Source organism: Oncorhynchus tshawytscha, linkage group LG33 (assembly GCF_018296145.1).
Source record: "Oncorhynchus tshawytscha isolate Ot180627B linkage group LG33, Otsh_v2.0, whole genome shotgun sequence".
NCBI classification, from domain to species: domain Eukaryota; kingdom Metazoa; phylum Chordata; class Actinopteri; order Salmoniformes; family Salmonidae; genus Oncorhynchus; species Oncorhynchus tshawytscha.
The window spans coordinates 6,065,012-6,080,426 of NC_056461.1; the positions used below are offsets into that span (position 1 = coordinate 6,065,012).

A 15,415-nucleotide genomic window follows, 5' to 3' on the forward strand; every position below is an offset into this window, starting at 1 on the left:
TTGGGGGAGTTTCTCCCATTCTTCTCTGCAGATCCTCTCAAGCTCTGTCAGGTTGGATAGAGAGCGTCGCTGCACAGCTATTTTCAGGTCTCTCCAGAGATTTTTGATTGGGCTCTGGCTGGGCCACTCTCAGACATTCCGAGACTTATCTGAAAGCCACTACTGCATTGTCTTGACTGTTTGCTTAGTGTCGTTGGAAGGCGAACCTTCGCCCCAGCCTGAGATCCTGAGCGCTCTGTAGTAGTTTTTCATCAAGGATCTCTCTGTACTTTGCTCCATTCATCTTTCCCTCGATCCTGACTAGTCTCACAGTCCCTGCACTGAAAAAAAATCCCCACAGCATGATGCTGCCACCACCATGCTTCACCGTAGGAATGGTGCCAGGTTTCCTCCAGATGTGACAATTGGCATTTGGTCCAAATAGTTCAATCTTGGTTTCATCAGACCAGATAATCTTGTTTCTCATGGTCTGAGAGTCCTTTAGGTGCCTTTTGGCTAAACTCCCAAATGAGCTGTCATGTGCTTTTTTACTGAGGAGTGTCTTCCATCTGGCCACTACCATAAAGGCCTGATTGGTGGAGTGTTGAAGAGATGGGAGAACTTGCAAGAAGGACAACCATCCCCACAGTGGAACCCTAGAGCTCTGTCAGAGTGACCCCAAAGCTCTTCTCCCCCGATTGCTCAGTTTGGCCGGGCGGCCAGCTCTAGGAAGAGTCTTGGTGGTTCCTAACTTATTCCATTTGAGAATTATGGTGGCCAATGTGTTCTCTGACCTTCAATGATGCAGAAATGTTTTTGGTACCTTTCCCCAGATCTTTGCCTCGACACAATCCTGTCTCGGAGCTCTACGGATAATTCCTTCGACATCGTTGCCTGGTTTTTGCTCTGACATGCACTGTCAACTGTGGGACCTTATGTAGACAGGTGTGGGCCTTTCTAAAACATGTCCAAATCAATTGAATTTACCACAGGTGGACTCCAATCAAGTTGTAGCAACATCTCAAGAATGGTCAATGGAAACAGGATGCATCTGCACTCAATTTTGAGTCTTATAGCAAAGGGTCTGAATACCTACGTAAATGGGGTATTTCTGTTTTATATTTCTTTGTACATTTGCAAACATTTGTAAAAAATTGATCTCACTTTGTCATTATGGGATATTGTGTAGATTGATGAGGGGGGGAAACTATTTATTCATTTTTAGAATAAGGCTGTAATGTAACAAAATATGGTAAAAGTCAAGTTGTCCGAATACTTTATGAATGGACTGTATGTATATATATATATTTTATACCTAAAGGGGTCTTATATGTCAAAATCAAATAGCTAAGTGATCCATGGTATGACCATCTTAAAATAATTCCATGTTAGCTGAGTAGAACCACGCCAACGGCCTAGACTAAATATTTAGATCTTAAATATAAAAGTCTGATGTCTGCAGAAAGAATGGGGTGTTAGCTATGATAAGACATCTTGAGTTAACTACAGTAAGTGAAGTGGATTATCACCAGGAAACAGAATTATATTAACATCAGTGAAGTGGATTATCACCAGGAAACAGAATTATATTAACATCATATTAACTACAGGAAGTGGATTATCACCAGGAAACAGAAGTATATTAACATCATATTAACTACAGGAAGTGGATTATCACCAGGAAACAGAATTATATTAACATCAGTGAAGTGGATTATCACCAGGAAACAGAATTATATTAACATCATATTAACTACAGGAAGTGGATTATCACCAGGAAACAGAATTATATTAACATCAGTGAAGTGGATTATCACCAGGAAACAGAATTATATTAACATCAGTGAAGTGGATTATCACCAGGAAACAGAATTATATTAACATCATATTAACATCAGTGAAGTGGATTATCACCAGGAAACAGAATTATATTAACATCATATTAACATCAGTGAAGTGGATTATCACCAGGAAACAGAATTATATTAACATCAGTTGTCCGTGATCTGTACTATCCAGAAATGCAGAACGTCATAGACGTCTATGTTTCACAAGTTCACATGTTTCACAAGTTTGGACATCAGAGTGTGACATTTTTTTACACCATTTATTATTTATTAATGGCATCTCCATTTCTTCGCCACACGAACCCTTTTAAGCGCTCACTTTTCTGCACAGACCCTTTTAAGCACAACACGCTCTGCTGACACTGTGCTTTCTCAGCAAGCAGCAGAGTAGTGCTGTCTCTCTCTCGTTACGCATGCATGTTTGAGCAGCAATTTTGAAGGAAAACTTCAAGAAAATTCAACCATAAACATATTCCCAGGTTATTCTGAAGTAACATCAAACTTAATTAGCATAGAAGTACAGTAGCTAGGTAGTTATGCTAACGTTAGCTATCTAGTTAACCAAACCATGGCTGAATGCCTCTTGATTGAACTCTAATTTCCCTCAATGATTTTAATCAGAACAGGACTTCCATTCCATTTAGCTACTGTTTTTGTTGTAGTACTCAGGTTAAAAGATTTAAGCAAACGATTTCTAGTAGTAGCAGCTTGTCAGTTCATGTTGAAGAACATGGATAAGTAGCCTACGGGTAAATCCATTTTGAATTCTATCACATTTTTATAGCATTCTGTTTGATTTAAACAACTTTCCTTACATGTTTGCCCATGGAAGAAGTGGTCAAAGTTATTATTTGGACCAGAATGCCAAAACATTCATGAGATAAAGGTGAAAAAAAATTGACCCATTTTGCATAACCCACCATACATTGAGACATCCATGTTTTCATCACTGGAAAGGATAAATGATTGAGTTTGGTTATATTTTTTCAATCAGGTGGTTTGTGTTTCCAACGGAAATCTGTTTGGGAATGTTGATTCCTAGGCTATTCCAATCGTTGTAGTAAGCGGACCATGTGCCAATGTTTGCAAGGGAGCCATTGTCTCGACTCTTTCTTTATTTCGAAAGAAACAGGCCTAGGGTCAAGTAAGTCAGTTGACATTGTTTGCTTTTATTTTTTTGTTTCAGTTACCTCATTTGCACTTGCCCTTGCAGTTTGGTCCATGTGGTTACTTTGGCCCAGCATCAAACGCTACCAGAGAAAGACGATTTATATGGTGGGGCTACAATGTCAGCCTTGATAACAAGTGGGAGTGCTCACAGTAGCCCCACTGAATGCTAACCAGGGCCGGAGGACAATGGTGCTTGGCTCTGGTCCATCTCCCAGCGCATTGTGTTGCTGCGCAGCACCTGGTACCAGCCCACCAATTGGACCTCTGGAGCACTTCTCTTTGTTACTCCTCTTGGCCTGCATCGAAAAGGGATCAAATTCAATTTCCCTTCGGGCACAAAGTAATGTTTTTGCACCCGTCATTCTACATAACCAAAGGTGTGTGGACACCTCTTTGAACATCTCATTCCATAACCATGGGCATTAGTATGGAATTGGTCCTCCCTTTGCTGCTATAACAGCTTCCTCTCTCCTGGGAATGCTTTCATCTAGATGTTGAAACTAGAGGTCGACCGATTATGATTTTCAGCGCCGATACCGATTATTGGAGGACCCAAAAAAAGCCGATACCAATTGGATTGGATGTTCTTATAGGCTCTATAGTATTGCCAGTGTAACAGTATAGCTTCCGTCCCTCTCCTTGCCCCTACCTGGGCTCGAACCAGGAACACATCGACAACAGCCACACTCGAAGCAGCGTTACCCATCGCTCCACGAAAGCCGCGGCCCTTGCAGAGCAAGTGGAATAACTACTCCAAGTCTCAGAGCGAGTGTTGTTTGAAACGCTATTAGCGCACACCCAGCTAACTAGCTAGCCATTTCACATCGGTTACACCAGCCATTAGGCTGATAGGCTTGAAGTCATAAACAGCGCTGTGCTTACGAAGAGCTGCTGGCAAAATGCACAAAAGTGCTGTTTGAATGAATGCTTACGAGCCTGCTGCTGTCTACCATCGCTCAGTCAGACTGCTCTATCAAATCATAGACTTAATTATAACATAACACACAGAAATACGAGCCTTTGGTCATTAATAGTTTCCGGATTCGACCATATCATTTCGAAAACAAAACGTTTATTATTTCAGTGAAATACGGAACCGTTCGGTATTTTATCTAACGGGTGGCATCCCTAAGTCTAAATATTCTTGTTACATTGCACAACCTTCAATGTTATGTCATAATTACGTAAAATTCTGGCAAATTAGTTCGCAATGAGCCAGGCTGCCCAAACTGTTGCATATACCCTGACTCTGCGTGCAATGAACGCAAGAGAAATTACACAATTTCACCTGGTTAATATTGCCTGCTAACCTGGATTTCTTTGAGCTAAATATGCAGGTTTAAAAATATATACTTCTGTGTATTGATTTTAAGAAAGGCGTTGGTGTTTATGGTTAGGTACAGTCATCCAACAATTGTTTTTTTCCGCAAATGTGCTTTTGTTAAATCATCCCCCAGCGTCGCATCGATTATATGCAATGCAGGACACACTAGATAAACGAGTAATATCATCAACCATGTGTAGATAACTAGTGATTATGATTGATTGTTTTTTTATAAGATAAGTTTAATGCTAGCTAGCAACTTACCTTGGCTTCTACTGCATTCGCGTAACAGGCAGGCTCCTTGTGGAGTGCAATGAGAGGCAGGTGGTTAGAGAGTTGGACTCGTTAAATGTAAGGTTGCAAGATTGGATCCCCCGGGCTGACAAGGTGAAAATCTGTCGTTTAGCCCCTGAACAAGGCAGTTAACCCACTGTTCCTAGGCCGTCATTGAAAATAAGAATGTGTTCTTAACTGATTTGCCTAGTTAAATAAAGGTATACATTTTTTCATCTGCAAAATCAGTGCCCAAAAATACCGATTTCCGTTTGTTCTGAACTTGAAATCGGCCCTAATTAATCGGCCCTAATTAATCGGTCGACCTCTAGTTGAAACATTGCTGCAGGGACTGACATTCAGCCATGAGAATGGTTGAGGTTGGTCACTGATGTTGGGAGTTTAGGCCTGGCCCGCAGTCTGCGTTCCAATTCATCCCAAAGATGGGGTTGAGGTCAGGGCTCTGTGCAGGTCAGTCAAGTTCTTCCATACCGATCTTGACAAACCATTTCTGTATGGACCTCGCTTTGTGCACGGGGGCATTGTCATGCTGAAACAGGAAGGGCTTTCCCTAAACTGTTGCCACAGTTGGAAGCACAAAATCGTCTAGAAAGTCACTGTATGCTGTAGCTTTAAGTTTCCCTTCACTGGAACTAAGGGGCTGAGTCTGAACCTGGAAAAACAGCCAGACCATTATTCCTTCTCCACCAAACTTTATAGTGGCACTATGCATTGGGGCAAGTAGCGTTGTCCTGGCATCCGCCAAACCCAGATTTGACGGTTGGACAGCCAGATGGTGAAGTGTGATTCATCACTCCTGAGAACACGTTTCTACTGCTCCAAGCCGAAGCTTGGCATTGTGCATGGTGATCTTAGGCTTGTGTGTGGCTGCTTGCCCATGGAAACCCTTTTCATGAATCTCCCGACAAACAGTTATTGTGCCGACGTTGCTTCCAGAGGCAGTTTGGAACTCAATAGTGAGTGTTGCAAATGAGTACAGATGTTTTTTTTTACACGCTACAGCATTCGGTAGTCCTGTTCTGTGAGCTTCTGTGGCCTATCAATTCGCGGTGAGCCGTTGTGGCTCCTAGACATTTCCACTTCACAATAACAACACTTATAGTTGACGGGGGCAGTTCTGGAAGGGCAAACATTTGACAAACTGGCTTGTTGGAAAGTTGTCATCCTATGATGGTGCCACGTTGAAAGTCAATGAGCTTTTCAGTGAGGCCATTCTACTGCCAATGTTTGTCTTTGGAGATTTGAATGGCTGTGTGCTGGATTTTTATTGACCTTTCAGCAATGGGTGTGGCTGAAATAACCAAATCAACTAATTTGAAGGGCTGTCCACAATTTTATAGGCACAGATTTGGGGTAGGATACCAACAAATTTCTGCAGCATTGAAGGTCCCATCATGATGGTCTCCATCATGCTTAAATGGAAGACGTTTGGAAACACCAAGACTCTTCCTAGAGCTGGCTGCCCGGCCAAACTGTGCAAGAAGGGGAGAAGGTCCTTGGTCAGGAAGTGACCAAGAGCCCAAAGGTCACACTAACAAAGCTCGAGAGTTCCTCTGTGGAGATGGGAGAACCTTCCAGTAGGACAACCATCTCAGCAGCACTCCACCAATCAGGTCTTTATGGTAGATTGGCCAGACTGAAGCCACTCCTCAATAATAAAAGGCACATGACATCCCGCTTGGAGTTTGTCTGAGTGTCTTTAGATGCCTTTTGGCAATGAGAAACTAGATTCTCTGGTCTGATGAAACCAATATTGAACTCTTTGGCCTGAATGCCAAGTGTCACATCTGGAGGAAACCTGGCACCATCGCTACAGTGAAGCGTGTTGGTGGCAGCATCATGATGTGGGGATGTTTTTCTGCTTCAGTTACTGGGAGATGAATCAGGATTGAGGCAAAGATGAACGGATCAAAGTACAGAGATCCTCGATGAAAACCTGCTCCAGAGCACTCAGGACCTCAGGCTGGGGTGAAGGTTCACCTTCCAACAGGACAACGACCCTGAGCACACAGCCAAGGCGATGCAGGAGTGGCTTTGGGACAAGTCTCTGAATGTCCTTGATTGGCGCAGCCAGAGGAAAGGTCGTTGTGGAGGCCAGGTCATCTGATGCAGCACTCCATCACTCTCCTTCTTGGTCAAATAGCCCTTTCACAGCCTGGAGGTGTCGAGTCATTGTCCTGTTGAAAAACAAATTATAGTCCCACCTAGCGCAAACCAGATAGGATGACGTGTCGCCATGCTGCTTAAGTGTGCCTTAAATTCTAAATCAATCATCGACAGCCGCCAGCAAAGCACCCCAACACCATCCCTCCTCCTTATCCATGCTTCTCGGTGCAGATATCATCTGGCGGCTGGATCCAAAAACCATTTGGACTCCAGACCAAAGGACAGATTTCCACTGGTCTAATGTCCATTACCCGTGTTCTTTGGCGCAAGCAAGTCTCTTCTTTTTGGTGTCATTTAGTAGTTGTTTCTTTGCTGTAATTTGTCTATGAAGACCTGATTCACGTAGTCTCCTCTGAACAGTTGATGTTAAGCTGTGTCTGGTACTTACTCTGTGAAGCATTTATTTGGGCTGCCATTTCTGAGGCTGGTAACTCTAATGAACTTGTCCTCTGCAGCAGAGGTAACTCTGGGTCTTCCTTTCCTGTGGTGGTCCTCATGAGAGCCAGTTTCATCATAGCGCTTGATGGTTTTTGTGACTGCACTTGAAGAAACTTTCAAAGTTCTTGAAATGTTCCATATGGTCTGACCTTCATGTCTTAAAGTAATGATGGACAGTCATTTCTCTTTGCTTATTTGAGCTGTTGTTTCCATAATATGGACTTGGTGTTTTACCAAATAGGGCTACCTTCTGTATAACACCCCTACCTTGTCACAACACAACTGATTGTCTCAAACGCATTATGAAATAAATTCCACAACTTTTTTAACAAGGCACACCTGTTAATTGAAATGCATTCCAGGTGACTACCTCATGAAGTTGGTTGAGAGAGTGCCAAGAGTTTGTAAAATATATTTTGATTTGTATAATGCGGTTTTGGTTACAGCTTGAGTCCACGTGTTGTTTCATAGTGTTGATGTCTTCACTACTATTCTACAATGTAGAAAATAGTACAAATAAATAAATCCTTGAATGAGTAGGTTTGTCCACACATTTGACTGATACTGTATGTAAATGTTATATTTCTGTAGTTATTTTTAATTCTGAAAACCTGTTTTTCTTTTGTCATCAATGGTGCGTTGTGTTTAGATTGAGGGGGGATATTTAATCCATTTTAGAATGAGGCTGTAACGTAACAAAATGTGGAATGTCAAGTGGTCTGAATACTTCCGAAGGCACTGTATATAGTTTATATTCTGCTGACTAATCTACGTGGGCATTATATGGCCCAGATCTGATCTGTAAGCTTGTCTGTTTGCATTGGGCATATTCTTAGGGAGATTTTTTGTTGTTGCCTGTTTAAGAAAAATCTCTCTAGGGGGGAGTTTTGATATTCCATTCACAAAAGATAACTTGAGTCATTTTTGTGTTGTGGAAAAGCCTTGTGTCAACGAGATTACATATCACACCGTTGTCTTGTTTTTTTTTACAATGATACATCATTTATCTACCGTCGTAAAAAATAACAAGTGAGCTATTATAAAACAAACAACCCAGGCTATTTCGGTCAAAACCGACACAATTCTATATGGCCACTTAAGGACACCGTATCCTATATGCGGGCTCTTTGTCTTTGGTAGTCCTCTGCTCACCTATAAAACAGGCTCCGGTTGCCACGGTTCCGTTCCTTGTTCTTCATGGTGTGATTGTGAAGTTCTTTAGCTGGGGATAGCAGGGTGAGCGAGGAGCCATATGAAGGGGGCATGTGTTGAACGTTTGAGTGGCAGTGTGAATGTAGCACTAGGAGAAGAACGTCTCTGACCCAGTTATGGAAAGGGGGGGAGAGGCAGAGAGCGCTTGATGCTGGGAGCAAGATGAGGGGCTGGAGGGAAGGGGCTGAATGCTGGGGAAAGCTGTTGGTGAGCTGGTTGATCAGAGCTGAAGGTGGGCTGGGGGGCAGAGGAGAGGGGCTTGGGTGCCTGGGTTGGCTAAGGGGGAGAGGTTCTGAGGAGGACTCTGGGCGGGAGTGAGAGAGTCTTGTTGCTTCAGAGTGTTTGTGATTTATTGCCTGACACTGGGGGATCTGGCAGATCCGCTCTCTCTCCCTTTCCTCCAGTGCTTCAGCTTTCTTCTCTCTCACCCTACTCCTCTTTTTAATGTTTTGATAATGTTCCTGGAGTCGGCCCCGGATGGGGGAGCAAGGGGGCAAGAGGGAGGAGAGTGGAGGCTTGGAAAGAGGCCTGTGCTCTCACTGAGCCACAGGGGTTTACTTCAGAGCAGCAGATGTGGAGAGAGCAGGGGGGGGCTCTGGACTGGGCTTGGGGAAGCATTCCGGCTCATTCTAGCTCCAAGGCTTTTTAAAACACCAGTGTGCTGCTGCTCCTTTCCTGGGCCTCTCAACTGAGGCATGTAGCCAGCCAGCAAAGAGGAACTCTGAGCCTAAAAACCACTGAGATGAAGAAAGCGTCACTTTCAGTTCACAACTTCCATTCACTCTTTTTGGCTGGCAGGCTCCACCCTAGTAACACATTGAAATAGTGGTTGATCCTGGTGTTGAGGCCGTTTTTAAAAAAAAAAAAAAAAAATTAAGCCTCTGAAGTTGTAGCTTTCGTGACAAAACGGTATGCAACTTTTTTATTTTTTTAATTTTTTTAACCTTTTTATTTAACTAGGCAAGTCAGTTAAGAACAAATTCTTATTTAGAATGACGGCCTAAAAGTTTAACCGTCTTGTTCGGGGGCAGGATGACAGATTTTTACCTTGTGAGCTCGGGGATTCGATCTAGCAACCGAAAATCTAGGCTACCTGCCGCCCCACCTATACAGACAAACAAAATAAGGTTTTGTTTGTTTTCAAACTATACAAGAGCTTATCATTTAAGCCATGTTGAACATAGTGTTGCACACTTGATTAATGCAATGATTCACAAGCGTGTGTACGTTTTGAAAAGCCTTTTCATTGGCTAACAGAACAAAAAGGCTGTCACTGGTATTAAGGTCATTCTTACAGGAACGTGTGGCTTTGGAGAGCCATTGTCTTCACATTGTACCACTCGAGGGGGGTATGTGGTCTCGCTCTGTCTCTGTACACTGCAAAAATATGTATCATGGAGATAGTATGTGTCGTTACACTAGTCTAGTGTAAAAGAGGCCCCAAGGGTTTAGTTCAATGCTTATGATTCACTCTGGCTTTTATCAGCCTCAACAAGGCACGTAGGCTACGTGCTCCGTCTTGCTCAAGGAAATCTTTGACTCCGTTACATTTCTCCGACGCTTACCAACATAGGCCTACATATTTGTCTTTGGAGACTTTCTCCCTCTCATGTAACGTGAAGGGAATGGAGGCAACTGAAATGTTGCTCTGGTCTCGTGTTGGAACGGTAGCATTTTATTTCTAACACCTTTTATGTTGACTTGAATGTTTATCAGACGTAAAGTCGCCTCATCTTTTCTCTTAGCCTTTGTTCTATCAGTGCGCTTCTAGGCACAGACTCGTGCCCCCCCCCCTTTTTCTAAAGCCTACTTCTGGCTTCATGTGCATGTAATGGACGTTTTTAGGTTGGATTTGCGTTACTTCGTTTTGTGCCTGCCAGTAGGCTGTAGGTTACTCCGCTAGCAGCTTGCTAGCTATCTGGTTAAAAACGGCACGCAAGCCAGCCTTGCTCCGATCCGCTGTCTCTGTAGAGTGTTCTAGACCGATGAAGTGTATAAACCCTGGGTGAGGGACGGTGGGGGGTGGTGGTATTGAAGCCACCGCATAGCCATCTTGGTACTCATCAATTGTGTAAAAAATGTACGATTTTGGAAGCTATTGAAACGCATTCATTGTCTACGTTTTCTGTTTGAAAAATGTATTATATTAGACACCCTCATGCCATTTTCCTTGTGTTTTTGATTTGTATTAATTGTTTTACCAATGTTACTGTCCGCACTACAACAAACAATGCTTCAATACATGTAATTCTGAAACATTTAACATTTAAATCCTGTAGAATTCCATTAAGAGGACTTATTAGGAAGTGGCAATATGGCTGACCGGTGACTTCAGAGCTTCTCAATGGCCAATATGTAGCGTCAGCAGTCCAGAGTTTTTATACAGTGCCAGTCAAAAGTTTGGACACACCTACTCATTCAAGGAGTTTATATTTTTACTATTTTCTACAGTGTAGAATAATATGGAAGACATCAACTATGAAATAACACATGTGGAATCATGTAGTCACCAAAACAAAAAGTGCTAAACAAATCAAAATATATTTCAGATTCTTCAAAGTAGCCACCCTTTGCACACTCTTGGCATTCTCTCAACCAGCTTCATGAGGAATGCTTTTCCAACAGTCTTGTAGGAGTTCCCACATATACTGAGCACTTGTTGGCTGCTTTTCCTTCACTCTGCGGTCCAACTCATCTCAAACGATCTCAATTGGGTTGAGGTTGGGTGATTGTGGAGGCCAGGTCATCTCATGCAGCCCACCAGCACTCTCCTTCTTGGTCAAATAGCCCTTACACAGCCTGGAGGTGTCGAGTCATTGTCCTGATGAAAAACAAATGATAGTCTCACTAAGCGCAAACCAGATAGGATGGCGAATCTCTGCAGAATGTTGTGGTAGCTATGCTGGTTAAGTGTGCCTTGAATTCTAAATAAATCACACAGTGTCACCAGCAAAGCACCATCACACCACCACCTCCATGCTTCATGGTGGGAACCACACATTCAGAGATCATCCATTCACCGACTCTGCGTCTCACAAAGACATGGCGGTTGGGAACCAAAAATCTAAAAAATATATTTTTTAAAAGGACAGATTTCCACTGGTCTAATGTCCAATGCTCATGTTTCTTGCTCCAAGCAAATCTCCTCCTTATTGGTGCTTTATCATAATCGGTTGGGAGTCCCATCGGGCGGCACACAATTAGACCAGCATAGTTAGGGTTTGGCTAGGATAGGCTGTTATTGTAAAATAATAATACTTGCCTAGATTTTTTTTAAGAAAGGTTATATAAAATGAAGGCCTGATTCACGCAGTCTCCTCTGAACAGTTGATGTTGAGGTGTCTGTTACTTGAACTCTGAAGCATTTATTTGAGCTGCAATTTCTGAGGCTGGTAACTCTCTAATGAACTTATCCTCTGCAGCAGAGGTAACTCTGGGTCTTCCTTTCCTGTGGCAACCCTCATGAGAGCCAGTTCATCATAGTGCTTGATGGTTTTTGCAGCTACACTTGAAGAAACTTTCAAAGTTCTTGAAATGTTCTGGCTTGACTGACCTTCATGTCTTAAAGTAATGGTGGACAGTCATTTCTCTTTGCTTATTTAAGCTGTTCTTGCCATAATATGGACTTTCTTTTACCAAATAGGGATATCTTCTGTATACCACCCCTACCTTATCACAACACTACTGATTGGCTGATTGAAACGCATTAAGGAAGACATTCCACAAATGAACTTTTAACAAGGCACACCTGTTAATTGAAATGCATTCCAGGTGACTACCTCATGAAGCTGGTTGAGAGAATGCCAAGAGTGTGCAAACTATCATCAAGGCAAAGGGTGGCTACTTTGAAGAATATAAAATATATTTTGAGTTGTTTAAATTCTTTTTTTGGTTCATGATACATGATTCCATATGTGTTATTTCATAGTTTTGATGTCCTCACTATTATTCTACAATGTAGAAAATAGTTTAAAGAAATACCCTTGACTGAGTAGGTGTCCAAACTTTTGACTGGTACTATACATCATTAGCTAGAATTGGACAAAAATGCTTAATGTATGCACCCAAGATGAGTGCTGTTTTGGAACTGCGTAGCTGGTCAAACTTTTATGCATGTGAATGCAGTGCAAGAGGAAAAGGCGGACGAGTTTGACGCAGACAAAAATGAAGAGAGTGAGAGAAGGAGAGGGAGCTTTTACACTGAGACTACGCCTGCACCGTGTTAAAGTAGAGTGAGAGAAGGAGAGGGAGCTTTTACACTGAGACTACGCCTGCACCGTGTTAAAGTAGAGTGAGAGAAGGAGAGGGGGCTTTTACACTGAGACTACGCCTGCACCGTGTTAAAGTAGAGTGAGAGAAGGAGAGGGGGCTTTTACACTGAGACTACTCCTGCACCGTGTTAAAGTAGAGTGAGAGAAGGAGAGGGAGCTTTTACACTGAGACTACGCCTGCACCGTGTTAAAGTAGAGTGAGAGAAGGAGAGGGAGCTTTTACACTGAGACTACGCCTGCACCGTGTTAAAGTAGAGTGAGAGAAGGAGAGGGGGCTTTTACACTGAGACTACGCCTGCACCGTGTTAAAGTAGAGTGAGAGAAGGAGAGGGAGCTTTTACACTGACACTACTCCTGCACCGTGTTAAAGTAGAGTGAGAGAAGGAGAGGGAGCTTTTACACTGAGACTAGCCTGCACCGTGTTAAAGTAGAGTGAGAGAAGGAGAGGGAGCTTTTACACTGAGACTACGCCTGCACCGTGTTAAAGTAGAGTGAGAGAAGGAGAGGGAGCTTTTACACTGAGACTACGCCTGCACCGTGTTAAAGTAGAGTGAGAGAAGGAGAGGGAGCTTTTACACTGAGACTACGCCTGCACCGTGTTAAAGTAGAGTGAGAGAAGGAGAGGGAGCTTTTACACTGAGACTACTCCTGCACCGTGTTAAAGTAGAGTGAGAGAAGGAGAGGGAGCTTGTATCCAGCTGCTAACAGTAAAAAGGTAAATAGTAGAAAAGTTGGTCCCATTGCAGCTCCACCAGGGAGAGAGAGTCAGGAATGAGAGGGGGAGAATGAGACAGTGACGACTGGGAGAGTACACTCTGCCTGCATAGCTGGAGATTGAGATAATAGAGCATTCTCCTTTTCAGGGGCCTCTTTAGTGCTCGGGTGAACATCTGCTATACTGAGCCACTTTCTGAAGGGGGGGGGGGCCTCCATGTTCAAATATGCCTTTCTGTTCCTCTTTCTCGAGCCTATGATAGATAGCCATACCCCCGCTAAAGTCAAAGACCCAATGGGACACTGTGTTCTAATGTGGTGGGAACTCAATAGAGCTGATGGCAGCTGCGGTGTAGTCTGGGTGGTAATGGCACTCATTTGGTGGAGGGGGGAGGCACACAGACTGCACGGTAGACTGATTTGTGGCGCAGTGATGAATCAATGGAATTGTAGTAAGTGCTGATTGCAGTAACTTGGGCACAATGCAGACAGAACAATAAATGGATACCGGTGAATGGGTACCGAATGGCGGCTGTTTCTCTCGCGTGCACACACACACACACACACACACTGTTGGGTCTTCTGTGCTGTTAGCGCTGTGGTTGACTACTTTACACATTTGATTCCCCTGTTTTTTTTTAGGTTTGTTCTGATTATTTAGTTTAGATACATTTAGTATGTTGTTTTGTGCACTTCCTCCTGCAGACAAGTAGAATGACAGGCAGTGAAGGTAGAAACGACTTAGAAACGTGTAAGAAGTCAGGCCGATGGGGTGCGTTTATTTGGCATTTCCACTCGCTGAGACTTCAGCCCGTCAAGCAAGGAGGGATATCGAGCCGTCAATTAGAGCTGATCACATTCGACAGCAAACAAAGCCTCTCTAAAATCACGCGCTGTTCAACGGGAACCAAAACAAAAAAAGTACAGAACTTAATTTGAGGGCAACAATAAAATCTATCCACATTGTAATTGAATTTCTCTTTTTTTAATGCTTCACCATACTGCGCTTGGCCCTGCTCCATTCCAGTAAAACGGCTGTTTTTATGGGCCCTGTGTGCGTGAGAGGGCTCACATGTGCTTTTCATTACTTGATCGCCTCCAGAGACTGGAGTCTGAATTGGCAAATCTTCTTCCTGGAGGCGTAGCATGTCTGCCAGCAGGATTAGCCACAGGTTAGAGAGACGGAGAGGAAGGGAGGTGTAAGGAGAGGGAGGAGGTGGGTGCTGTGAGAGAGAGGTAGCGAAAGGAGTGAAGGAGAAGACTAGATGTGGAGAGCGGGAAGGACCGAGGGAGAGATTTAGGCAGAGTAGCCAAAATGTCAATCAAATGCATGGGTGTCGTGAAAGCCTGGTGTTGAGAGAGCTTGTGGATAATACAGTGTTCCAATGGGGGCTTATTGCTTCTGATGCCACAGCCCCATATTTTAATACCGTGGCTCCCACTAGATCTTGATATGTGTCACTCCTGCGAGCTGTTTTTAAAGTGGACTGCAGGCACCTCCCTCTTTGCCCATTTTGTATTTTTAAATGACCCTGGTACGTTTGCCATACTGGCTAAGCAAAGGTTGGTTATTTTGTTATAATGGGAATGTTTTATGATTTTGAATGAATTGATGTTGTCCCCAAAAACCAAAATGTTCTTACTGTTTCTGTCCATTATGTGGCAGATCATTTCAGCGGAAGCTAATTGTGAGCCGTGAAAATGTACATTGTTACTTGTTTGTTATAAACCTTCAGTTGAACCAAATATTTTGCACAAAGCGCCAAATGATTATTTTAGTTTGAGTTCCCCCCTTTTTGATTCTTGCCTCCAGGGTAGCAACAGGCTTTTCATTGGCTCTCATTGAGTGCATGTGTTGCTCTGTTCTCTCTGCAGAGGGGGACATAGTCTCACTTTTCCAAGCTCAAGGCTACTCCCATGTTACATAGTCTGTTTCTTACATAACACTGCATAGTATACTAATAAGCCACGCTGACCTGTTTCAGCCAATCACTTTCTGA

The 15,415-nt window shown here is 43.3% G+C and overlaps 1 protein-coding gene across 2 annotated transcripts in view; it reads left to right on the forward strand.

The window, feature by feature from the left end:
- LOC112230790 (phosphoinositide-3-kinase, regulatory subunit 1 (alpha)) overlaps window positions 1-15,415 on the forward strand; it is a 50,531-nt gene that overhangs the window by 2,686 nt on the left and 32,430 nt on the right. The gene's annotated exons all lie outside the window — the stretch shown is intronic.